We start from the raw sequence: 10,168 nt of genomic DNA, 5'->3' as shown, positions 1-10,168 counted from the left end.
TCTCTCTCAAAGATTATTTATTTATTTGAGAGAGAGAGAGAGAGAGAGCGTGTGCTTGCGTGTGAGCAAGGGGAGGGGCAGAAGGAGAAGAGAGAGAGAAGCTCAAAGAGACTCCACACTGAGGGCAGAGCCTAATGTGGGCTCGATCTCACCATCCTGAGATCATGACCTGAGCCGAAATTAAGAGTTGGATGTTCAACCAACTGAGCCACTCAGGTGCCAAGAATTCATCTACTTTTTTAACATAGTTGCCTCCTAGATGTATATTTCCAACCTTGCCTTGCTTCCCTAGCACATTTCCAACTTCCTACTTGATATTTCAAGCTGGTTGACTTATCAGCACTTCAAACTTAGTAAGTGCAAAACAGAACTTATTTTCCTCGCAAACCTGCCCCTTCTTCCCTGTTGTCTGTTCTGATCAAGGCATCACCAGACGTCCAGCCTTGAGACCTAAGACTGGGAAAGCAGGGGCATCACATAGATCAGAGGTTTTCTGCGGTGAGTAATTTTAAAACTTTATGTGTGACATGGAACACTACATCAAAAACTAATGATGGAATGTATGGTGATTAACATAAAAAATTTTTTTAAAAAAGAAAGTGTCTTAAAAAAAACTTTATGTGTGAGTAGACATGGGCAGCTGACAACAGGCAACCTGAATAAATGCATTCATTCAACAAATATTTATTAAGAACATACCATGTTCCAGAAGATACAGTTCTAGGCATGGGGGGCTGATTGGTAAACAAATCAGACAAGGTTCTCTGCCCTCATGGATCTTCATCCTACAGGGACCAGACCTCTGCATTAGTCTCAGCTGTCTCCTCTTACCAGAGCATCCAGTAAAGCCAGGGGGCACAGATTCCCCTGCTTTATCTTGCTGTGAGCTAAAGAGTGTCCTGCTATCAGCACTGGATTCTGGAGTATTAGGCAAGGAGTAACATCCTAAAGAATGGCAAAAAGTAACAAGATCCTACAGAAGATTAGGCAATAGTAGTGGGCTGAATAATGGCCCTCAACAGATGTCCATGTCCCTATCCTCGGAACTTGTGAGTGTGGTACCTTCCATGGCAAAAGGAACTTTGCAGAAGGATTAAGGATCTCAAGATGGTGCTATTACCCTGTATTACCTGGGTGGCTTGATATAATCACAAGCATCCCTATAAAATGGAGGCAAGGTCAAGGTGGCAGAAGAAGGGATAATAGAAGCTGAGGTTGGAGTGATGGACTTTGAAGATGGAGGAAGGGGCCGTGAGCCAAGGAAGGCAGGTAGCTTCTGGAAAGTGGAAAGGACAAGGGAGCAGATTGTCCCCTGGAGACTTCAGAAAGAAGGTAGGCTTACTGACACCTTGATTTTAGCCTTCTGAGATTCATCTCAGATTTCTGGTCTCCAGTACTGTAGATAACAAGTTTGTGTTGTTTACTACTACATTTGTGGTAATATGTTCTAGCAGGAACAGAAAACTAATACAGCAAGCAAGTAGGTTGGCTTGCTGCAACTCCATAGGTACTGCAGGTAGACAGGGAGACTCAAATCAATGTATTACCTACAACACAGCAAACAGCAAGATCCACATGGAGCCACTCTCGGGGAGCAGATTCCCTCTCCCTAAGTCCCAGGGGGAGATGTGACGGGACCAGATGGTAGCTATGCACACAGTGGGTTGTCCCACAGTGAAGGAACCCAGGGCCAGGAGACTGGCACATCTGACATCAAGTGGTAAGCAAGCCACTTCCCTCTACCAGGGAGCGAGTGGACAATACACTAGTCACACTATGGTCACCTTGACCAACATAACTGTTTACATGACTAGCTACAGCTACAGAAATGGCTCAAAGGCAGAGGACTGTTAGCCTTGCTGTTTGGCCCATTTAGCAGGGACATGCAGGGACACACAGGGCCTGTGCTGGACTGCCTCTTCCGAATACGGAGCAGCCTCCCTCTCCCCCACAGACTGCTCTCCCAACCTCAGCCCAGCCCTACCAGGACTGAGAAACTGCCATGATTTACCTAGGAGACGTTCGTTTTCAGCCCCAGAAAACACCTCTTTGTCCTCCCCAAGCGGTTCATTCCGGCTGCCAGGGCTCAAAAAGTTCTTGCCCAAGGTTGAGAGTCGGGCACAGATGTTCCCGCTTGGGACTGCTCGAATGCCCGTGCAGTGTAACAGTGGGCCAAGCAAGGTCAGTGGGCAGTTATAAATGCCACCCTGACAAGGCCAGCTGGCCAACCAGAGCTGAGCTTCAATGGGACCTCTGTGCAGGGCAGCCAGCTGTGTGACTCTGGGAGCCCACGAGTGACCTGGAAGATGGATTAACAGGGCCAGCAGCCTCCAGGGAGGGACCGAGGTTTGGCAGTCATGGGGCAGGGGCACAGATAGCGTTTAGAAATGGCCTTCAAAATATTTTCCTTATTATAGGGTTTGCATTTCCTCCTCAGAGGAAGCTATTGGGGCCTGGACAGTGATTAACTAATGCTGACTCCAGGGTTTCAAGAGTTTAGACTCTAGACAATCAGGGGTTTAAGTGTGTGCATTTAAGTGCACATGCATGTGCATGCCTGCGTGCGTGTGCGCGCACACACACACACGGTTTTTCCCTTTGTCATGGAAACACACAAAACAAGGAAATCCAGAAGACATTTATCCTTTTTCTCTAAAACATTACACTTGAACATTCCCATTTCAGAATATTATTGAAGCCAGGACCGCAGTTCTCTTCAGTGTATGAGAACAGGCTTGCTTCCTGCTGAGGAATGTTTTTTCTTGTGGTTGGTGGTATGATTTAGGCATAACTTGGTGGTAGGAGGGGATCCCAATCCCCCTTGCAAAACTGAGCTAGGCTGTATTGCATGTCAACATCCAATCCCCAAATGAAATAGCAGGAAGACAAAATATATTCCAGTCTCAACTCAAAGATAAAGATATTGCTTGGTTTCAGTGAAATGATACAAAAATATATGTAATTAAATCCTATTAGCTAATATAATTGGTTTAATTAAATTTTAGAATTTAATCTGTAGTATATCCAAAGAAGGTTTGCAATCAGATGCTTCAGCCAGTAACTAAAATGTGTGTTCCCAAAGGTTCAAGAAGTAGGTGACAAATATTCACATTGAGATGCTTAAGTAGTGATCCAGGGAAGTCAGCCACAAGGGCAGGGACCCTGGCTGACTTCTCTCGAGCCTAGAACAGCACCAGGCACACAGTGAGGTCTCAGTAAATGTTTGTTGAATGGATCAATGAATGAAAGAGATTTTTTTTCTTTGAAGGCTGGCCTGGACCCTGTTCTATCACGTGAACTTAGAAAAAAATCTCACTAAGATAAAGCAACCTCAAAAATAGTATATATAGTCTGATACCTTTTTTTACTTCAAATTAAAGAAAAACACTGTATGCATTTAGAAGAGCATAGTAGGGGTGCCTGCTTGGCTCAGTTGGAAAAGCATGTGGCTCTTGATCTTGGGATCATGAGTTCGAGCCCCATGTTGGTGTAGAGATTACTTACAAATAAAATCTTAAAAATCAAATCTTCTTGGAAGAGCATAGAAAAAACCACTGAGAGATTATACCTTGCACTGTTGGTGATGGCTACCTCTGAGGACTAAAACCAACTCTGGAAAGTAGGCTATCACATTTTGCCGAATTTCTGTATTTCTGTGTTCTGCCCAGTGAGGCAGGTTTGTATTACTTTTTTTGGTTAAAAAATTAGGATTTTTAAAAGACCTCACTTAAGAAAGGGGAACCCTCCTACACTGTTGGTGGGAATGCAAGCTGGTGCAGCCACTCTGGAAAACAGTAGGGAGGTTCCTCAAACAGTTGAAAATAGAGCTACCCTACGATCCAGCAATTGCACTACTGGGTGTTTACCCCAAAGATACAAATGTAGGGATCCGAAGGGGTATGTGCACCCCAATGTTTATAGCAGCAATGTCCACAATAGCCAGACTATGGAAAGAGCCTAGATGTCCATGGACAGATGAATTGATAAAGAAGATGTGGTGTATACACACACACACACACACACACACACACACACACACACACACACACACACAATGGAATATTATGCAGCCATCAAAAAATGAAATCTTGCCATTTGCAACAACCTGGATAGAACTAGAGGGTATTATACTAAGTGAAATAAGTCAATCAGAGAAAGACAATTATCGTATGATCTCACTGATACGTGGAATTTGAGAAACAAGACAGAAGATCCTAGGGAAGGGAGGGAAAAATGAAACAACGCAAAACCAGAGAGGGAGACAAACCATAAGAGCCTCTTAATCTCAGGAAACAAACTGAGGGTTGCTGGAGTGGTGGGGGGTGGGAGGGATGGGGTGGCTGGGTGATGGACACTGGGGAGGGTATGTGCTGTGGTGAGTGCTGTGAATTGTATAAAACTGATGAATCACAGACCTGTACCCATGAAACAAATAATACATTATATGTTCATAAAAAAAAAAAGACCTCACTTATCACTTAAAATGTTTAAAGCACTCTGATATGTGACTCAATGGAAAAATGTTAACTTTTTTGAGGAACCAAAATTTAGGAAGGCTCGTCACCTCTAAATGTCATGACCCTTTCCTAGCTTTTCATCAGATGATCTCCAACCACCAGGATAGTGCTAAGTTTTGTTTTGTTTTGTTTAAAGAATGCTATAAAAAAAAAAGTTAGTAGAATATTATGAGCTACATCAGGTTCAACATTTGTTTATTCAACAAGTATTTATTGAGTGCTATGCTTACTTTATGGGCCAGAAAGTACAATAGGAACTGTGGTACAAAGAATAATCTGGTGGAAAGAAGTCAGGGTTCTAGATGGATTTTTTATTTTATTATTTTATTATTTTATTTTTACTTTTATTTTTATTTTTTTAAAGGTTTTATTTATTTATTTGACAGACAGAGACATAGCAAGAGAGGGAACACAAGCAGAGGGAGTGAGAGAGGGAGAAGCAGGCTTCCCACCGAGCAGGGAGCCTGATGTGGGGCTCGATCCCAGGACCCTGGGATCATGACCTGAGCCGAAGGCAGACGCTTAACGACTGAGCCACCCAGGCGCCCCTAGATGGATTTTTTTAAAGTCACCTAGAGTCCCTGCAGAATTGGGACCTCAGACTGTGGTATTTCCTTTATTGAGGTTGGTTATTGCCTATTCATCTTAATACTTTATTCCTATTTCTTGTCATAGTATAGAATGCCTGTTTAACATAATGTAGTCTTGTGGCGTTTGTCCTGTAAATTTATCATAATTGCAATAGTAGATATAGAACAATCTATACACTCAAAGAAAATAAACCTTCTAATGAGGACTCCAGCTAACCACTTTAGGGAATTGCTCTTTTTGATTGTACTTCAAGGCCATTAAAATATTTATTTAGTGATTTATTCGTCCTGTAGACAGATGTAGGGATCGGTCTATTTTTCACCTTACAGTGGAGTTTTCTTTTTAAATGTTCTCTTTGGCCCTGTGGTGAAATGTGCATTATGATACTTCCTCATAGTGACACATGCAAAAGCATTATTCATCAAATGTACTCTCAAGCATACTTTTCATTATTCTTGTGAGTATTTAGACATAAGGAAGCCCTATACTCTTTGTGCAATATAAAAAGAATCAAAGATGTGATACAATTCCTCATCCATGTAGACTTGGATTTTAAGGCCAGGGTCACCGTATTTCACGTAAAGTTCCTTCTTGTTCTTTTTCCTTCTCCTCCCTCCCCCATACTCAATACATAACTATACTTGGTCTGATGCTAAATCAAGGTAAATGAGACGTGACCTATTAAAAAGGAAATGAATAATTCAAAAGAGGGGAAAATTGCATTCCTGGCTAGAAGCGTGGACGTCATTGCTTGAATGTATAGGTTTATTCTACCACTTCACTAGATGATTTCGCCTTTTGGGTGGCATGTCTTCCATCATCCAAATTACCTCATGAAGTCAGTAAAGTGAGTCAAGCCATGTTTTGCTGCTATCTACTTTCTATTTTTTTCAAGTTTCTTTTTAATGGGTTCTTTTTAATTAATGGACGTATATACAGCAGACCTATCTCTGATGGGTCCCTGGAAATAGTTCTTATTAAATTCCCTAAAATTTGATCTAAATCAAGAATTAAATAATCGGTGTGAGCAGGCACACAGGTCAGTGTTTCACGGGCAAAATTATTAGTAGAATCTCTCATGTTTTCTAAGTACCGGGGGAGCCAGCCTTGTCTCCTGTTGTGGACTGTGGAGGAGGGGGTGGGAGGGCAAGTCATTCTCAGGAGGTGGTCCCATGCAGTTCCTGTCCCAACCTGAGTGGGACAGGACTTATCAAGTTCTGGATAGAGCAAAGAGTCAGAGAGCAGAGATGTTTGCCTGCAGACCAACAGAACGTTGTCTGTGGTGCTTTCTATTAAATGTCAGTGACCAATGTGACTGTGATCGGGCAACTTGCATAGAAACCAAAGGGAAAAGGTGCCTGGGTGGCTCAGTCATTAAGCGTCTACCTTTGGCTCAGGTCGCGATCCCAGGGTCCTGGAATCGAGCCCCGCATCGAGCCTCGCATTGGGCTCCCAGCCCAGCAGGAAGCCTGCTTCTCCCTTTCCCACTCCCCCTGCTTGCATTCCCTCTCTCGCTGTGTCTCTCTCTGTCAAATAAATAAATAAAATCTTAAAAAAAAGAAAGAAAGAAAGAAAGAAACCAAAGGGAATTGATAACCCACTGAGATGGCCAGTTCCTTAGGCTCTGTTCCCTTGTCATTGTCTTGCAGATTGCTGCATCTGGTTGTCCTGTAGCTTTTTGCTTTCCTTCTCTCTTTGTTCTTATAACAAGGGACAGGGGAGAATAAGTGTTTTGGTACATTGTAATCACTGCAATATTGTCTCCTTAGGGAATGAATAGTTCCTCGTATTTCTAGCCAGTCAAGATCAGGGTTGAGAGTAATAATAAATCAATCTTACTATGATTGAAGCAATCATTAGAAAACAGATTTTGATCATGGGATTTTTTTGTATTTGTTTCTTTCAAGTGGTGGGGGTGCGGTGAGGAGAAAAACCCCCTCCAGGACAAGGCAGAGGGGGGCTAGGAATGCTGCTCTTCAGTAAGGGCTCCTCTCAACAAGGGAGTTCTTAGGGCCCTTCTTCTGAATTACTTAAAGAATGAAACCAAGAAAGGAGATGGGTTTGCAGGTGTCTTATAAAACCTATCATTGAAAAACAAGTAGTGAGTGGCCCATGATGGGCAAAAACAAGGTCCCGGTGAACTCCTGAGTTTGCTGTGTCTCAACTGCAGACCGTAGTGTGAAGTTTTGGGAAAGCCGATTCTCTTAGCAACAGGACTCAACAGTACTAGAGGACTCAATTGCATGAAATTTACTAAATGTAAATGTATCTCAATCCAGTTGGATCTAAAACACAAGCCGAAAGCATCAACCGCAAAAACTTGGTCCTCGAGTATTTACTGGGATCACTGAACGTGTCTGTGATCTGAAAGCGTCAACCCCAAACCGTCCGTCACAGCTACTCTTGGGGGTAGGATCTGGGGAGAATAATGAGAGGAAGGTGTTTGGTTTGGTTTGGTTTACTTTGGGCCCTTCCGTAAGTAGGTATTCTACTAAGAAGAAGAAGAAAGAAAAGAAAGGTAAAGTCCCATGGAAGATTATGGTGCCCTGGGACAAGCCGCCCCTGGTTCTTACTGAGCTTACTCTTACCATGTGGGTGCGGCTGTGTGGGGGGCATGTGGCTAAATTAACCTCACACTGCAGCCTTGCAAGGGGGCAAGCTTCTATAAGACAGCCCAGGGTGGAGGGTGCAGACTCATTCTCTGGGTTGGGGTGTGCTTGTGGGGGCACAGTTTCCCCAAGCGGAAAATAACAGGAGGCCAGCCACGTAGGGACATGGGAATAGCTGGGGGGTAGGTTTGCCAGCCCCACAGAGACAGGCATGTAAAAATTGTAGGATAAAGGCCGTGGTGCTTCCTAAAGAGTTTCACTGCTTTTACAGAGATTCTGTGTTCCCAATCTCCACCCCTATCTCCTGGTTTTTAGTATTTCCTTAAAAAATGATGGCCTGTCTCAGCTGGATTAAGAGGAACAACAACAACAAAACAAACCTATTTTTGTTGTTTCCTTTTTTTTTTTTTTTCATTAAACTTCAGAGAAAAGGAGATCCGAGTATCTGTGACAGCCAGACTTTGTGGTGACTGCAGGCATAAAAATGAGGAGCAAAGAGCCAATGCTGTTCAAACAGACACCTCCCATCCCCCAACGGGTTCTCTTCCAGGATTTTCTGTGAACACCTTGGGGAGTGTGGTGGGGAGAGGGGGCTTGGCTATAATAACATACACGGAATAGAAAAATCATAATTTAAAGATTAGCTGGCCCTGTCATGTGCCTTTCCGCACGACAATAAGCAAGTCTGGTTGGCCTTGGTTTGCTGGGGTGATTTAGAGAAGCCTTTGAACACCGATGCTTGTGGTCCGGCAAAGTAACTGACCTGTCTGTGTACGGTCCACTTCGGAAACAGAAACTTCCCCGGTGGCATGGGAAAGAAAACACCAACCTAATCCTGAAAAGGTAACTTTAAACCAGAGCCCAACCAAGAGAGAGAGGGGGAGAGTGACTGCCAGGTGAGCCAGGCCAGAAATAAAAGTCCCATTGTCCTAGCATAGGCTAGCTAGCAGGCGCACGCTCTCGCCTCGCTTGGTTTGCTCTACACGCTGACACTTCCAGGACCCTGGAGCACGCATTCCAGAGGCGGGCAGCCTTCATCCCAGACTCTGCAACTGGAGGAGGAATCATACTGGTGGGGGGTGTCGGGAATGGGGAGGTTATGACATGAAGAATCATTAAATCCTGGTGGGGCGAACCTCAAACCTACCAGAAAACAGGAATGATGTGTCTGGGAGTGTTGGGTCCGTGGGAGGAGAGCAAGGCGTGGGTTAAGAAGAGGGCAGGTGAGAAAGGGGAACAGTCCTGGCTCAGCTACAGCTGAGGGTGGAGAGCCTGTTGCAGGCTTCAGCCAAGGGCCTCGAAGATTTTCATGGTCTTCAGGGTCCTAGCAGCTGCTGAGAAGGATCTCCGCTAGCCAGAACACAGGCAGCAGCTCGTGCTTAAGGACAGGGACTGAGGGGAGTGGGGATTTGCTTCAAAAAGTTATGCTGGAGAGATAAAAAGCCCCAAGATAAAGATTTTAAACTAAATGAGTGGCTAGATCATTGACAGAATGGCAGAGTGGAAAGTAGCTGGGGTGGAAGTCAGGAGTCATGGATTTTAGTCTGTGGCCCTGGTCAGTCACCTGGCAGCTTTGGGTCTGATGTTAGAGTGAAGGGGTTGGGCCCTGCATCTGCCATCCCTTCTCTGTCGGGCACCCCAAGATTCTCCAAGCACGTGCCTCCCAGGTCCAAAGAAGGGGGCTTCCTTACTTGCCTTCTCCTTCTCACTTGTTATCCCTTTCTCAGGACTGCTCTGGAGAGAGCACCAAGGTCTCCCTCAGCTGGGAAGTTGGCCCACTCTGTGATTAAAGTGACTCACCCCAGAAGTCTCAGGCCCTCAAACCAGACGAAGGTGGAGGAGTGCAGCTTGGAGAACTTCGGGGTTCTAAAAGCTGGGGAGGGAAGATGCTGCCACTGTGGTAACAAGGGCCCAAGAAGGGGAGTCTGGGCACGCTGCAGACAGCTTAGAACACTTTGTGGCTTCATCCCCTGGTCCCCTTCCCTCCTCTTCAGCTGGAAGAGGAAAAATGGAAGGTATTCCCAGAATTTAAGAACATTTAAAAATGGGTCCATCATATTAAATGAATTCCCCGAGCCTTTGTTAACGTAGGTGTCCTATGTATGTTAGTGAGAAGTGCCTGGGCTAGATGCAAGCTTGGGTTTGGCTTCCACTCTGGCTCTGACTACTTCTGTTGTCTTGGTGGAATTAGAGCTCCTCTCTGGGCCTCAGCTTCCTCATCCGGAAAGCAAAGGACTGTCAACATCTCCAAGGTGAGCCCCAAGGACATCCAGAAGAACTACAAACATTTATTTAAGGTAAATGACAAATCCGTGGGTGGCTTCTTTTACCTGCAGTCAGAGGTGGTCTGAGCCCCAGAGGGCCTTGATGAGGAACTCAGGATCCAGGCCCAGGAGGAGGGAGAGAAAGGGCAGATACCCAAAATGTGAGCATTTGTCTCTTTCAGTGCCA

The sequence above is a fragment of the Zalophus californianus genome, chromosome 5 (genome assembly GCF_009762305.2).
Source record: "Zalophus californianus isolate mZalCal1 chromosome 5, mZalCal1.pri.v2, whole genome shotgun sequence".
NCBI classification, from domain to species: Eukaryota; Metazoa; Chordata; class Mammalia; order Carnivora; family Otariidae; genus Zalophus; species Zalophus californianus.
The sequence above is the reverse complement of the archived record's forward strand: the minus strand, read 5'-3'. Positions refer to the sequence as shown.